Genomic DNA, 15,439 nt, shown 5'->3' with positions numbered 1-15,439 from the left:
CCAGGGCGGCCTCGCGGGCCCCGGGACGCGAGCGGGGCCTCTCCTCGCACGACGGCGCTGCGCTGCACGGCGCGCCGGGGCACCTCGGCGCCGAGCCCCGCGCCCGGGCCCTTAAAGAGCTCGCAGTCCCCGCCGCCCGCCCGCACAGCCGCCGCCCGGCCTCCGCGGGCCCATGGACGCGGCCTCCCGGGCCCGCTGCCTCCCCGCGCTCCGGCCCGCCTCCCAGGCGCCGGGTAGTTGCCGGTCCCCGGGGTCGGTCCCCGCCGCCACAGCTGCCCTCGGCGCCCAGCGGCCGCAGCAAATGGTAGCTGAGCGCCTCGCGCACTCCCGGGGCGGGGCAGGCGGGTGGGCGCGCGGGCGGGCGGGCGGGGGAGGAGGGAGCGATAGGGGCAGCGCGCGGGGAGGGGCCACGCCCTCCACGCGATCGGCAGCGCCTCCGGCCAATGGGAGGGGAGCGCTCCAGCTAACAAAGAAAACCCTCGGCCAATGGAAATCGGAGGCGGGGACAAAGGGTAGCCGGGCGCAAGGTAACTTGTGTAGGCGAAGGAAGGTGGGGGCGCCGGGATGGGACGTTCAGGTTTGGTGGACTGGCGCCGGAGCTGGCTGGGTCCTGACAGCTGCACGGGCTGGGGCGGGGGCTCGCGGGGGAAGGGGCGGAGCCGACCTCCCGGCTGGTTCTGCAAACCTCTCACTTCCAACCTCGTCTTTCCGCGCCCTTTCTGGACACCCGAGCCCAGCTCTGAGCGGATTAATTTGACACCTACTGTGTGCCAGCCCCCTCCCCGCCCTCTGCGCCGTAGTTAGCATTATCCATAGGGGCTACTGTCCCGAGTGCTTGATATGCGCTAGCTCATTAAAGTTTCACAGCCTCTCCATCATCATCCCCATTTTACGTATGAGGAAGCTGAGGCTCCGAGAAGTTAAGAAATAGGAGGTAGAGTTTCAAGGGATGACTAAGAGAAGATGTCAGTCAGCCTTGAAGAGCTGTCAGTTCTATTATGGGAGATTAGTGAAGGCTGACTCTATGCCAGGTACTGAGCTAGGCATTCTTTCCCCCATTATGTGTTTGAGGAAATTAAGGCTCAGACGCCTGAAGTAATTTGTGCAGGGTCGCTCTGCCAGGGGGCCAAATTGTTACTCCAATCCTACACTGTCCAGCCTCATGGCCAAAAGACCAACTGGGAGAAGACTAAAGGAGGCACAGGCAGAAGATCCAGGGACCCAAAGAAGCGGATGTGCGCTCTTTGGGGAATTAGGGGTGGCTTCAAGGAGGAGGGGAAATTTAAGCAGATGGTGAGAGGTTGAGAGCGGCTGGAGGTGGAGGTTAGAGGAAGAAGGAGCAGGACAGAAGAGGCGAAAGGGATTCACAAGGCCAGATCACCCAAGGCCTTGGGCCTTGGATCCCAAGCCCGGGAGTGTAAATGTCATCCTGCTGGCAGCCAGAAGTTGACCACGGGAGTCTTTAAACAGTGGGGTGAGCTAACTCAGCCCTCACAGAGGAGGTGACATTGAAGCATGTGTTAACAGCAGCGACAGCAGCTGTTGCTTAGGGAATGAGAAGGTTTTAGGAGAAGTAGCAAATGCTTCCAGAGCTGTGTACTTTTCCACTGATCATCTGGTGAATATCCCAGGGAGGTGGATTTCAACTTAGTGTGAGAAAATGCTTTCCTCCAAAGCAAACCGAAGGGAGGTGGATCAAAGTCCTGTGGCAGCCTCAGGGGGAAGCCCAGCTCCACCCCTCTCTAGCTCTGTGGCCTTGGGCAAGTGTCTTCACCTGCCTGCTGCCTCAGTTACCTCATCCACAAAATTGGCATGATTATATGGTTGTTGTGAGCATTACATGATATAATGCTTGTGCAATATTTTGCATAATGTGGCCAAATGTTAATTGGTGAATCTAGGCAAAGAGTGTTTATTGCTATCCTTATAACTCTTCTGCTGGTTTAAATTTTTGCAAAATAAAAAAGTGCACGCGTAGGAGAGGAGACAGACCATTCTTGCCTGCAGAGAATACTCAGAAACTGATACCAATGATGGCCTCTGGGGAGGGGTGCTGGGTGGTTGAGAGGTGACCTACTTTTAATTTTCACTGTAAGCCTTTTTGTTCCCCTCGGATTTGGTAATGTGCGCATGGACACTTTGTTTTAAAATAATTCTTAAAAGTCCTATCCATGCCTCAAGGCAAACTCAAAGGCCACTTGCCTTAAGAAAATGCTTGGCCTGCTCTGCTCAAGTCAGTGGACACATCCAGCACCTGTCTTGAACAGGAAGTGTCCACAGCTGGGGGTATAAAAAAACCTTTGATTCAGGCCTGCCTGGAAGGAGCTCAAATAGAAACAGGAGACAGACAAATTCAATCTAGGGTGTTGTAGGGGTCCAGACAAGAGCACTCAGCTCTGGATGCAGCTTCATGGAGGGCTACTTGGAGGAGGCAGTGCCTGGGCTGAGTCCTGAGCCCAGGAATACTCAGCCAGGAGAAGGTAGAGTGAAGGCATTCCAGACAGAAGGAGCATCGTGAGCTCAGGGACTTGAAAGCAAAGGGTGTATCCGTATATAGAAGCACCTCGACATTACTGGGCAGTGCAGAGAAGCAGGAGGGACAAGCAGTGAGAGCGAAGGGTTGGCACCTGATGTATGAATACCTGTAATGATACATTAAAGCTCAACCTCCTCAGGGAGATAGGGGGTGGTGTTGTTGTTTTGGTTATCGTTATTATTATTTTATCTCCATTTTACAGAAAACACACATGAGGCCCAGGGCATTTAAGGAATTTGCCTGTGATCACACTACAGACCCTCTAAGTGAGGATTCAAGCCCACACAGCGAACCGTTAACTGAATTTTTTAGATTGAGCACTTGAATAAGGGCTGTTGGCCTGGAGAATAAATCAGAGGCAGAAGACTAGAAACACAGATTACGAGGAAACTGCTATAACAGCCCAGAGCCACCACCCAGCCTGGGTGGCTCACTGGGTTGTCTGACTTGGACTCAGGTCATGATCTCACAATTTGTGAGTTCGAGCCCCGCGTCAGGCTCTGTACTGACAGCTCAGAGCCTGAAGCCTGCTTCAGATTCCGTGTCTCCCTCTCTCTTTCTTTCTGTCCCTTTCCTGCTTGTGCATGTGTGCTCTCTCTCTCAAAAATAAATAAATAAACATTTAAAAAATATATTTAAAAAAAATAGCCCAGAAAGTAGAGATGGTAGGAGCCTGAACTAAGATGGGGTCGGTGAGAGAAGATCAGAATGAACTTGGGAAATATTTAAGAGTTGGAATAAGCATATTTAACCTTTCATTGTGCTGCTGTCCAAAACTTGACTAGACTATGACTGCAGGGCCGGATCTTGGTCACTGCAGCATTTCCTGTGCTGGCTTCAGTGCCTGGCACATAGTAGGTGTTCACAAAGCACATGCCGAGTGAATGAATGAAAACTTACTCTTCTGGCTTGTATTGTCCTATGTCCCACAGCAGACTATAAAACTCACACAAACAGGCTCTGTGTCTTATATAGTCTTGGCTTCCATTTCCAGGAGTCTAGAAGAGCACTTTGCGCAAGGCCAAATACTCAATGTAAAATGTTCATTGGGCTGTACACTTAAGATTTGCTCACTTTATTGTATACATCTCAACGTATAATGTATATTTCAAATAAGCAATAAACAAAGGAACAGGCAAGCAAAGTCCTCTCAAGTGGGCCCCAAGTGCAAGGAAGTCCTGCTATGTGCATGGCATCTTAGGAGGGAGCAGAACTCTCTCTCTCTCTCTCTCTCACACACACACACACACTCACACATACACACACACACACACATCCACCCTCCAATCAAGCTCTAGAACCTCCCCCACACACAGGCACAAACATAGAAGTAACCACTATTTGATCTCTATCACTGTAGGTTAGTCTGGTCTGTCCTTGAACTGTGTACAAGTAGAATCTGTACTCTGTGTGTCTGGCTTTTCACACTCCACAGTAGGTCTGCGAGATTCATCCGTGTTGCGGCGTGTGTCAGTACCTCATGCTTTTTCACTGCCAACCGCATAGTCCACGGTGCGGCTAAACTATAGTTCACCTAGCCGTGCTCCTGTGGGTGGCCACCAGGGATGTTTCCAGTTTGGGACATTATGAATAAAGCTTTTAGGGACATCCTCATGCATGCCTTTATTTCTGTTGGGAACACCCAAGAGGGGGACAGCTGTGCTTTTGGTATAAGTGTCACGTTTAACTCAATAGGAAACTGCCGAACAGCCCTTCCAACCTGGGAGCTCTCTCTTCTCTCTCCCTTTTTCTTCTAAAGTTGATAATAAGGTTTACCTGGGATAACATGTTAACTCTGCAGCTTACCAGGGCCTTCCCATGGAAAGTCTGAATCAGTGTATCTGTTGGAGGTCAGGAATCTGTTTTTTTTTCAATGTTTTTTTTTTTATTTTTTTATTTTTTTTTATTTTTGGGACAGAGAGAGACAGAGCATGAACGGGGGAGGGGCAGAGAGAGAGGGAGACACAGAATTGGAAACAGGCTCCAGGCTCCGAGCCATCAGCCCAGAGCCCGACGCGGGGCTCGAACTCACGGACCGCGAGATCGTGACCTGGCTGAAGTCGGACGCTTAACCGACTGCGCCACCCAGGCGCCCCAGGAATCTGTTTTTTAAATAAAGGTGCCAGGCATTTCTTGTCTTTAGGCAAGTTTTGGAAACAGTGGATGGGGCCATGTTTCCCAAATCCTGCAGGATTTAAAAAATACCTACTCTGAGCCTTCATTCCCAGGTATTCTGGAAAAGCTCTGCAGGGATCCCAGTGTCCATGCGGGGGCGAGGACTGCTGGTTAAGGGAGTGTGAAGAGGAAAAGGCTTTGAGGTCAGACAGACCTGGGATAGTCCCAGTAGACGTCATGTCTCAGGTGGGTGTTGCTACATAAAACCACCCCATCCCTACAGAACGGGTGGCTTAACCACTGTTTTATTGCCTCTCACTGTTCTGCTGGTCTTGCCTGGGAAGTTTCATGCAAGTACAGTCAGATGGTGACCAGGCCTGGGTCCTCTGAGGGCTTGACCGTAACCCCAAAGCGGGCCATCTGGACCACTCCCTCTTCTTCCAGTCTCCGAGCCTCCTCTCTCCCCCATGGCCTTTCCCCTTGTCTCTTCAGCGGCACCTCAGGGTTCCCCAAAGTGTTCCAAGAGGGAGGAGCAGAAGCTACCGGTCGTCTCAAAGACTAGGTTGGCATTGGCACACTGCGTCTGCATTCTATTAGCACAAGGCTGCCCCAGACTTGTGGGAGTGGACCACACAAGGGCGTGAATCCCAGGAGATGTGGTTCGCGGGGGCCAGCTCTGAGACTACCTCCCACAAATAGCATCTACGTCATAGGGTTACTATGAGGACTAAATAAATTCATATACGTGACGTGTTCAGAACGGTACCTGAAACATAGCAAGCGCTTCAAAACTATCACATATAACCTCACGAAGCCCAACTATCACCCTTTGAAGTTAGCTCTGGCAGTGACAAGTGGTGCCTAATAGGGGTCTTTGTACCCTGTCCCCTTTGGGGAGACTGCCCCCAGTCTCCTCAAAGCCACCCCAAATGAACATATACTTTAATTAAAATGCAGGTACAGTGCAGCTTTGAGAAAAGCCTCCTAGCCCTTCCCTGATGGCCACCTGGGATTAGTATTATTCTCAGTTTACAGATGAGGAGGCTCAAGTGGCCTCTATGGAAGCAAGGTCCGAAGATCTTGGAGACCCCTTCCAGCTGGGACTCTATGTTGCTCTTCTACCGCAGGCACCAAATGACAATAATCCTCAGGTATGTACCGGAAGAGCCTGTCACACACTGAACATACAAAGTCGACCACAAGGGCCATGTAGCCATTCTGTTAAGATTTTAAATATACATATCCTTTGACCTAATGATTCCACTTCTGGAAAGGTAGGTTGTAGAATTACTCACACAGATACACAAAGATACGTTACATACAAGGATGTTGTTCACTGCATCATTGTTCTTAAGAGCAGAGAACTGGAGATGTGCCAGGTATCTGCCATGAAAGGATCAGATAAATAAATTATGGTTCTTTGATCCAGGGGAGTGCCACCAAGCTATTAAAGAACGAGAGAGTTTTGAAGCTGCCAACCGTCTGCAAAATATGAAGCTTGAACCCTAGTGGGTGAATGGTGTATACAGTGGTAGCTCATTCCTGTTTTAAGTATATATGTATCTGCAATATACAGTCAGTATTTGCATAGGAAAGGTCTAGAAGCACATACACCAAACTGTTGTAATTAATCATGGGAGATAAAAGAATGGGGACTCTCACCTAAGCTCTTGATTTCTATAGTATGTAAAAACTTTTCTTAAACATTTTTTAATGTTTATTTATTTTTGGGAGAGAGAGAGAGAGAGAGAGAGAGACAGTGCAGGCAGGGGAGGGGCAGAGAGAGAGAGAGGGAGACACAGAATGTGAAGCAGGCTCCAGGCTCTGAGCTGTCGTCAGCACAGAGCCGACGCGGGGCTTGAACCCATGAACCGTGAGATCATGACTTGAGCAGGAGTAGGACGCTTCACTGACTGAACCACCCCGGTGCCCCTGTAAAAACTTTTTAAACAAACTTTCGGCTTTTTACTCAGGTGGAGAGAATTGTACTTTGAAGGTCAGCCTGCCAATCACCCAGCTTCAACAATCAATTCAAGACAAGTCCCATTTCTGGTAAAACCCCATCCACTTCTCCCCTCCTATGTTATACTGAAGCAAATCCCCAACTAATATCATTCCTTCCATAAATACTTAAACGTGTGCCTCTAAAAGATAACTATTTTTAAAAAGTAGCCACAATACCTTTATCACACCTAAAAAAATAATTCTTTAATATCATCAAATGTCCAGTAAGTAATTTCCAGTTATCTCATAAAAACATGACTTATTTTTGTAATATGAAAAAATAAAGCTTGCAAAAGAAAAAAATGTCAATCCAGACAGTAGACTAGTACAACTTTCCTGGAGGTTTGTTTAGTGATACTTATCAAAAGCCTTAAAACTGTGCTTATCTTTTGACCCGGGAGTGCCAACCCATGAATTTATTCCAAGGAAACGAAAGAGGGGCACAGATACCGTTCGCCAGGGTGTGTGGCGCCTGTTACAGAGAAGTTGCTTGAAAAATATTTGCTGGATCTGAGGTTGAGCCGCAGCTTGTCCTTTGCAGCTTTGTTTGTAAAAGGAAAAAACTGAAAGCAGCAGGAACACACGACATGACGGTACTGGCTAAGTAAGTGACGGCAGACCCATAAAATGAAATGTCCTGTCATTTAAAATCGGGTTGTAAGAGCATATGCAGCTCCCCCTCCTTCAATGGGTGCAACTTAGCCCCCCTCCCCTTGAATGTGGAGACGTCTACGCAGCGGAGTGCAGAAGGGAGAACACTGCTTTACGCTGGAGAAATCAAGCTCCCTTACCTTAACAACAGCGGTGATAAATCATGTGGATATCGGGTATTCCCTGACCTGATGTAAGGGGCACCTCACCCTTGTGCTCTTTTCTCACAAAAACTGCAACCCTGGTCTCATCGTTAGAAAAACATCAGACGGGGCGCCTGGGTGGCTCAGTCGGTTAAGCGGCCGACTTCGGCTCAGGTCATGATCTCGCGGTCTGTGAGTTCGAGCCCCGCGTCAGGCTCTGTGCTGACAGCTCAGAGCCTGGAGCCTGTTTCGGATTCTGTGTCTCCCTCTCTCTCTGACCCTCCCCCGTTCATGCTCTGTCTCTCTCTGTCTCAAAAATAAATAAATTTTTGGAAAAAAAAAAAAAAGAAAAAAAAAAAAGAAAAACATCAGACAATGGGGCGCCTGGGTGGCTCAGTCGGTTGAACGTCTGACTTTGGCTCAGCTCATGATCTCGCGGTCCGTGAGTTCAAGCCCCGCATCAGGATCTGTGCTGACAGCTCAGACCCTGGAGCCTGCTTCGGATTCTGTGTCTCCCTCTCTCTGCCCCTCCCCTGCTCTCTGTCTCTCTCTCTCTCTCTCTCTGTCTCTGTCAAAAATAAATAGACTTTAAAAAAAAAAAGGAAAGAAAAACACCAGACAAGCCCACATTGAGGGGCATTCTACAAAATCCCTGAGGAATGTTCTTCAAAACTGTCCAGGTCACAAAAAAACAAGGCAAGACTCAGTGTCATGGACTAGAGGGGCTGAAGGAAATGACTTCGACTGAATGCCACGTGGGACCCAGAGGGGGTCCTGGAACAGGAAAAGGACATTTGTGGAAGAACTGGCAAAATCCTAACAAAGTCCGTAGCGTAGTTAACGATATTTTACTAATGTTAATGTTTCCATTTTGGCAAATGGACTGTGGTTATACAAACGAGATGTTAACGTTAGGGGAAGCTAGATGAAGAATATATGGGAACTCTGTTGCTCTGTCTGCTGTAAATGTAAAATCATTAAAACATTTAATATTAAGGAGCAGCTGAGTGGCTCAGTCAGTTACGCGCCTGACTTAGGCTCTCACAGTTTGTGAGTTCGAGCCCTGCATTGGATTCCACGATGGCAGTGCGGTCTGCTTGGAATCCTCTCTCTCTCCCTCTCTCTCTGCCCCTCCCCTGCTTACTCTCTCTCTCTCTCTCTCTCTCTCTCTCAGATAAATAAATAAACTTCAAAATTTTTTTAATATTATTTTTTTGGAGAAAAACCAGAATGTATGTATTTATTAGCATAGAAATATATTTATGATACGTTAAGGGAAAATCTGTGGACGGCCTCATACGGTTTCTGCCGAATGAGCCCATTTTTGTAAAAAAAAAAAATGTACTAACAAGGAGTGTGTATACACGTGAGTGGATGTACCTGCACATACACACATAGGCAGGAAAACAAAAGCCTTGAAGCACATACTTCCGGGGCTGTAGCCCCGGGGCCAGGCAAGTAAGGAGAGCAGCGATTCGGGTGACAGCTGGAATGTTCGTGGTCCTTCTAAAATGGACCGTGACCTCGTGGTGCCAGCCAGCTGCGGTCCCGTGGGACCCGGTCTGGAGAGATCTTCTCATTTTCCAAAAGAAACGCAAATCCAGGTTGTTACCCCAATGTCCAGGGCCCGCTCAGCTGTGGGAAAGAGTCGTTCAGGGTCTCACGGCCAAGGAGAAGAGGCAGGCAACACAGGCGACCAGCTGGACTGCCCCCGCCTTGGCCTCACCATCTGCACCGGGGCCTGGAGGACAGCCAGCTGTCCGGGGCAGGGAGAGGCTGCCGCTTTCCGGCCTGCGGGCCTGCGTGCAGCCAGGCTGAGGGGTGGAGGCTCATTGCCTGCATGCCTGGGTTCTGACCCTCTGGTTCACCAGGTCGCTATGCGGGCAGTCGCTCTGTGGGTGTGCGTGTGGGCGTGTGGTATGGACATAGCCTCTCCTTGGGCGTCCGTGTCTGTGCGTGTCCGCGTGGGTCTGTCTTTCAGGGTATACATAGGCACGGCCGCGTTATGTTTCTACACGCGTATTGGCATGCTGATCCGTGGGTCCATGACTGCGTACACGAGGGCAGTACACACGCACACATCTTTGTATCTGTTGCAACCGTGTGAGATGATGCCACACGTTTGTGTCTGTGAGCAGCTGCGCGAGCTGGCTGGCCCCGATGCCCGCGTATCTGTGTTTCTACGGGACTGCCTATGTGTTTACACTGGCTGTGCGTGTGTCTGCTCTGTTCAGTTGAATTGCATCTGCCTGCACGTCTGTTGCGTGTATGGGGGTCTTGGTTGTGTCCGTGCCTCTGTGTGAGTACATTCCAGCATCTGTGTCTGTGTGTTGTGTTTGGCTGAGTGTTCCTGTGTGTGTGCGTGTGTGTGTGTGAGTGTGTGTGAGTGCTGGATGCTGGGGGGCCTGCCCCCTAGAGCCAGGCCCATTCTGAGCCCTGGAGATATAACAGTGGGGGGTTGGGGGTCAAGGTTTGAGTCACTCACGATCAGTGCCAGCTTCTCAATGCCCTGTGCCCGGTTCTTGTAAGTTGCCATAAGAAGCACGTAGAGTCCAAGCACCCCCCTGCCAGCCCCTGAGCCCTAATCACTGGGTGAGAAGCACAAGGGTGACCAGCTGCAGGGGCCGGGCTTGGGGGACCCCAGAGTCCTCTCCTGGTGCACAGACACAGTGCAGCTAGCCGCCAGCCTGCCTTGGCCTGGCTCCTCCCGTGCCCTTGGCCTGCCAGTCTTTGGCCCAGGACACAGCCCCCACAGCCTGCTACCAATGCATCATCTCCCACAAGTACTGCCCGAAGGCCATGTGTTTATAGGAGACGAGTGCGGCGTAGCCTGATTTGATCACTCCCCAAACACAGGCTTCTGGTACAGGAAGCCTGTCTGGTCATCCTTCCTATGAAGTGACTTGGGGGGTGGGAGGGAGGAGGGGAGAACCAAGGAGACCGGTAAGTGAGGGGCAGTTTGGGCACGGTAAAAGAAACAGGAAGTCTCAGAGCCTTGAGGCCGGAGGGGCCCTTGGAGACCAAACCCCTGTTTTATAAATGGAGACCCTGAGCCCACACAAGGCAAGATCCTGACCTGAGGCAACACAGCAAGGCCCGGGCAGAACCAGCATCGCCTTTAGAGACCTGGGTAGTTATAGAATTCACAGGCCATAGGATTCATTCATTCATTTAACAAGTATGAATTGAGCACCTACTATAGCCAGGCCCATTCTGAGCCCTGGAGAGATAACAGTGGACAAGACAGACACGGTCCTTACCCTCACGGAGCTTATACTCCAGAGACAGACAGTAAACAATGAAGTTAATGTCAAATCATGTAAAGGATACGAAATAAGAATATGCTTCATGATACGTATGGTACCAGTGGGTACCGTGCTAGGCCACACAGAGAGAGAACATTCTCATCATTAAGGAAAATCCTTCCGACAGCACTGATCTAGAGAGTGAACAGAGGGACTGCGGTATTGGAGGGCCGAGGACGGTGACATCTGGGCTGTCCTGATGAGGAGCCAGCCAAACAGCAATGTGCCAGGAAGGGACAGCAGGTGCAATGTCTGTGAAGTAGGAATGAGCACGGTGTGTTCAAGGGACAGAAGAACGGTGAGGAGAGAGGACAGTGAGACGGGGTTGGGGAGGTTAACATGGGCCTTTGGGGCCTTGATAAGGTGTTTCTGTTCTATTTTCAGGGCACCAGGATGCCATGGGCAGGGAGGGAGTCAAGCAGGGGAGTGACATGGTTTTTCAAATGTATAGAGAATGGATTCGTGGGGAGGGCGTAACAAGAATGGAAGGACAGAGACCTGAGGAGAATGCTGTCACATCGCAGAGAGGACAGTGACTGCAATTGGTGATGGGGGAGAGGGGGAGAGCCACCAGCCATGATAAAAACTTAGGGTGCTGGACCAAGCCATACCTGAAGCTAAGATCTGCATGATTCCCAAGCTCCCATTTCTTCTCTCCTTTTGAGTACCAAGCACTGACGTGAACACCTTCATGAGCACCACCCACCTCTTTCCCCTCCCCCACAGGCTGCCTGAAAAGCCTCCAGTCTCTGTATAGAGCACTCAGACCGGTTCCCCAGGCTTCACTCAGTGCCCCAGGTCCAGTTGCCGTTCCAGGATTTTGCCCCCTCACCACATCTTGGGGCTGATAAGATAGGCCCATCTGTTGCCTTGGGTTTGTGGGAAGAGGCTTTATGTCACTGGTGGTTCATTAACTTTCCCCACCATGATGGTTATCTCGGAGCTGGTGAGGAGGAGGCAGGAGGAACCAGCTCGCTCTGGTTCCAGGGGGCCCTAAAGGAGAAGGCTTGGGCTTTACTTGATGTGGGAGGGACTTTGATTTGGTCTCAGGAAGAACTTCTTTTCTACAAAAAGCTGACGGCATAGCTGTGCGTTACTAGTGGAGGCGACTCCCAAGGGCCCCAGAGTGGTGCAGGTAACCCACTCCCTAGAATGGGTACTGCAGAGACTGCTGTCTGTCCCTCTCATGCTCAAAGCTCATGCTTCCTTGGGATCTTTGCACTCGTCCTTCTCTCTGCTGGGATGTCTTCCCCCAGGACCCCATCTCCACTAATGGGCATTGACACCCTGAAGTCTGGTGTGTCTGTCTCCTTCTGGACCCCGAGTCTGAAACCATGCCTAGCATGCGGTAGAGGCTCCCATGAGGTTTCCAGAATGAATGGGAGGCCCTGGTGGCCACCATTTAGAGAGCTTGCTCTGTGCCAGGCACCTTACCGCATGCCCTTACCACACCCCCAATGGCCCTTGGAGGAAGGCGTCTTCACTCCTGTTGGCTGGATCCAGAAACTGAAGCTGGGAGAGGTAAGGTCACCTGCACAGGCGGTTTGTAGCGGCCCTGCCCGGGAGAGGCCCGGTAAGGACAAAGGAAGGGCCAAGGTTGGGTGAGGCTGCAGGCACACCGACTTTCCACATGACAGCTCCCCATTCATCCCCAGACCTCCACTTCCTGCCAAGCCCCACCCAGGCACCCCCACTCGCCCGAAGTCCTCAGGTATGACCACTTGCTCAAGGGCACTAGCTGTGGTGCCCGGTGGCGGAACCGGCGAGCCAGAGTCACGCAGCTAAGGAAAGGGACACAGCTGAAAGTCGCGCCCATCATGACCCTGGCAGGGCCCTGCTGGCAGACGGAGCCCTGGGCATGCCCGTGGCTCCACAGTCACAGGGCAGGCAGACCTGCCCGCTGAGTGCACTTGGCCATGCCCTGGGCTCACAGCAGCTGGGTGGATTTTGGCAGCCTCTCCGAAGAAAGAATGGGGCTCACTCTTAGCGATCCACCAGGATTCCTTCCTGACCGGCCCCACCAGGGGGTGGGACTGTCCAGGCTGAGAGGGTGGCTGAGGAAAAGGTTGCAAGAAAGCTGGTTCCGTCCTCCCAGCAACCTCTGAGTGGCACCAGGAATTAGGACCAGAGTCCCCATCACTATCTGACCTTTCAACTGCACACAAGTGTAACTTTTATCACGAGAGAGCAAAAAAGCAGTACGTGTTATAAGAATAACACCTGTCAACACCCAGTGCCAGAACCATTCTAGGAACTAACTCACACAACTCGCCGAGGAGAGAGTTGTCATCACCCCCATTTTCCAGCTGGGGAAACTGAGGCCCAGGTAACGTGACCAAGTCCACAGTGAGCAGGGGAGCCAGGACTCACACCTGGTGTGCTAGGGTTCGTGATACCCACCCAACGCCCAGCCCCAGCAGGCTGAAGTTCTGGATGCAAACTGTGAAGTGTTGTATACTAGTGAAGAGCATCTTTGGTCCTTAGAGCCTAATCTGCATGGTGGCTATGGGACCGTGACCCTCATGTCTTGTCCTTGACTGTAAGTTCCTCGCGCACAAAAGAATGCGTCACAATCACCTTTGCTTCCACAGGCCCTGGTCCAGAAGGACCACATGACACAGTGTGCCATATGATGGCGAGAAGTGCAGGCTCCCGTTGGTGCGGGCACTTTGAACGACTGTTTAGTGGAACACACACAAACTAAACAGATGTGTGCCCAGTGACCGAGTCAGCCCGCTGCTGGGTATCGACCCAACAGAAATGGGCACTTGTGTCCACCCAGAGAAATGTACAAAAACATTCACAGTGGCCTTATTTGCAATTTTTTTAAATGTTGATTTATTTTTGAGAGAGAGAGAGAGATGGAGGATGAGCCGGGAAGGGGCAGAGAGAGGGAGACACAGAACCCAAAGCAGGCTCCAGTCTCCCAGCTGTCAGCACAGAGCCCCACGCGGGGCTTGAACCCACAGACTGTGAGATCATGACCTGAGCCGAAGTCGGATGCTTAACCGACTGAGCCCCCCCGGGCGCCCCACGTAGTGGCTTTATTTGTAATAGCCAAGAACCAGAGACGGGAATGTGGTATGGTCACACCATAGTAGATTCACACACCCAGTCACACTCAGCAGCAAAGACTAAACTACTGATAAGTGCAGCAAAAAGCTCAGAAGCCATGTTGAGGGCAAGGAGCCAGACGCAAAAGGGAACGTACTACAGGAATCCGTAGGCAAGAATTTCGAGAAGAAGCAAGTGAATCTGTGGTGCTGAAAGACCAGTGGCTGCCTCTGGTGGAGGGCATTTCCTGGGAAGGGGGGGCCTGGTGGGCTGCCGGACCTGCTCTGGAGGTTGGTCCAGGCTGTGGTCACACACGTGCGTCCGATTTATGGAGTTTATGGTGTGGGACTTACAGGACATACGTTTTCCAAAAAATGAGTAACTATGAAAAAAAGAAATGCAGGCTTGGGAGCCTAGCTTAAATCTCGCTGTCGCTTCCGAGCTGGGTGGCCTCGGTTAGGTACCTTTCCTGGCTCGCTGGGCCCCCATCGCTCAGGACGAGGATAACACCACTACTGTAACAACGGGGTTCTCTCGAGGGGCAAAATGGGGCGTAAAGCACTTAGCACAGTGCCTGGCCCAGAGGAAGCGTTCAATGATTGGTAGCTATTATCGATAATGAAAGATTTGCACCACAAATCATGAGGCGTTTAGTCCACAAATATTTACTAAGCGCTTCATGTGCCAGACGCTGGGCTGGGCTGTGCAGACAGAGCAGAGAACAATAGACTTAGCCCTTTCTGTCATGAGTTGACGTTCTGGTTCTTTCACCCGGTCAACACGCACGGCCCGTGACTTGCTCACAGTTGCACAGCTGATAAACACTTCGGCCAGGGCTCACATTCAGCCAATCCGGCTATTCCAGAGGTTCCTGAAGATAGTCCCTGCCCAGCCCCTGGCCCTCTGTGCCTGTCACCATGAGAGGGAAGATGGCAGTTCTGGGAGTTAAAATCCATGAGGGGGTGTGAGTTAATGAGTAATCCGCAGCTGCCATGCCTCCCAGTGGGAGAACGGAGGTATATGCCCCACCTATTCAGGGTCCCAGGGGGATTAGTAGCAACCTACTCACTACAGCACATTGTACTAGCCTCCCTCCCTCCCCAGTCTACTTCCTTACCTGCCTACTGGTACTTTCTGGGGTCACATCTCCCCACAAAACGATTTGTCCCCAAATCCCCAAATCAGAGTCTGCTTTTTAGGAAATCCACCTGAGAGAGCTGGCCGTTGGCCACGTGGTGGGCAAGCAAAGAGATTGAAGATGGCCCCTGGCTAGGAGGCTTGGGTCCAGCTGCCCTCCAGACAGCTAGTCATGAAGGCTTCTCTCTTTCAGGAAGGTCCTGCAGAGAGCAGGGAGCCTTGCTGTGGCCTCGACATCACCTGGCTGCCCTCCCCAGTCCTGAGTTTGCCGGTGGCCTCCATCACAGAGGGGACAAGGCTGGCTCTCAGCAGGACTGCTCATCTAGAGTACCTCTTGGAGAAGCAGGTGGCTCAGGCGTTCCCACTGCCCTCCCCTGCCCTGAGCACCCAAGACACCCAGCCCTGGCCCCATAGTGCTCTGGCCCCTACTCTCGGCCAGATGACAAGCCCTGAGGCCAAGTGGCCTTCCCTGATGGTCTCTGAGGCCGGACTTT

At 51.5% G+C, this 15,439-nt stretch overlaps 1 protein-coding gene across 1 annotated transcript in view; it reads right to left on the bottom strand.

The window, feature by feature from the left end:
* The window catches only part of MPRIP (myosin phosphatase Rho interacting protein), a 329,117-nt gene that overhangs the window by 154,975 nt on the left and 158,703 nt on the right, over positions 1 to 15,439 (bottom strand). The gene's annotated exons all lie outside the window — the stretch shown is intronic.

This window comes from Panthera uncia, chromosome E1 (assembly GCF_023721935.1).
Source record: "Panthera uncia isolate 11264 chromosome E1, Puncia_PCG_1.0, whole genome shotgun sequence".
NCBI lineage: Eukaryota > Metazoa > Chordata > Mammalia > Carnivora > Felidae > Panthera > Panthera uncia.
This window is presented reverse-complemented; position numbering and strand designations above follow the sequence as displayed.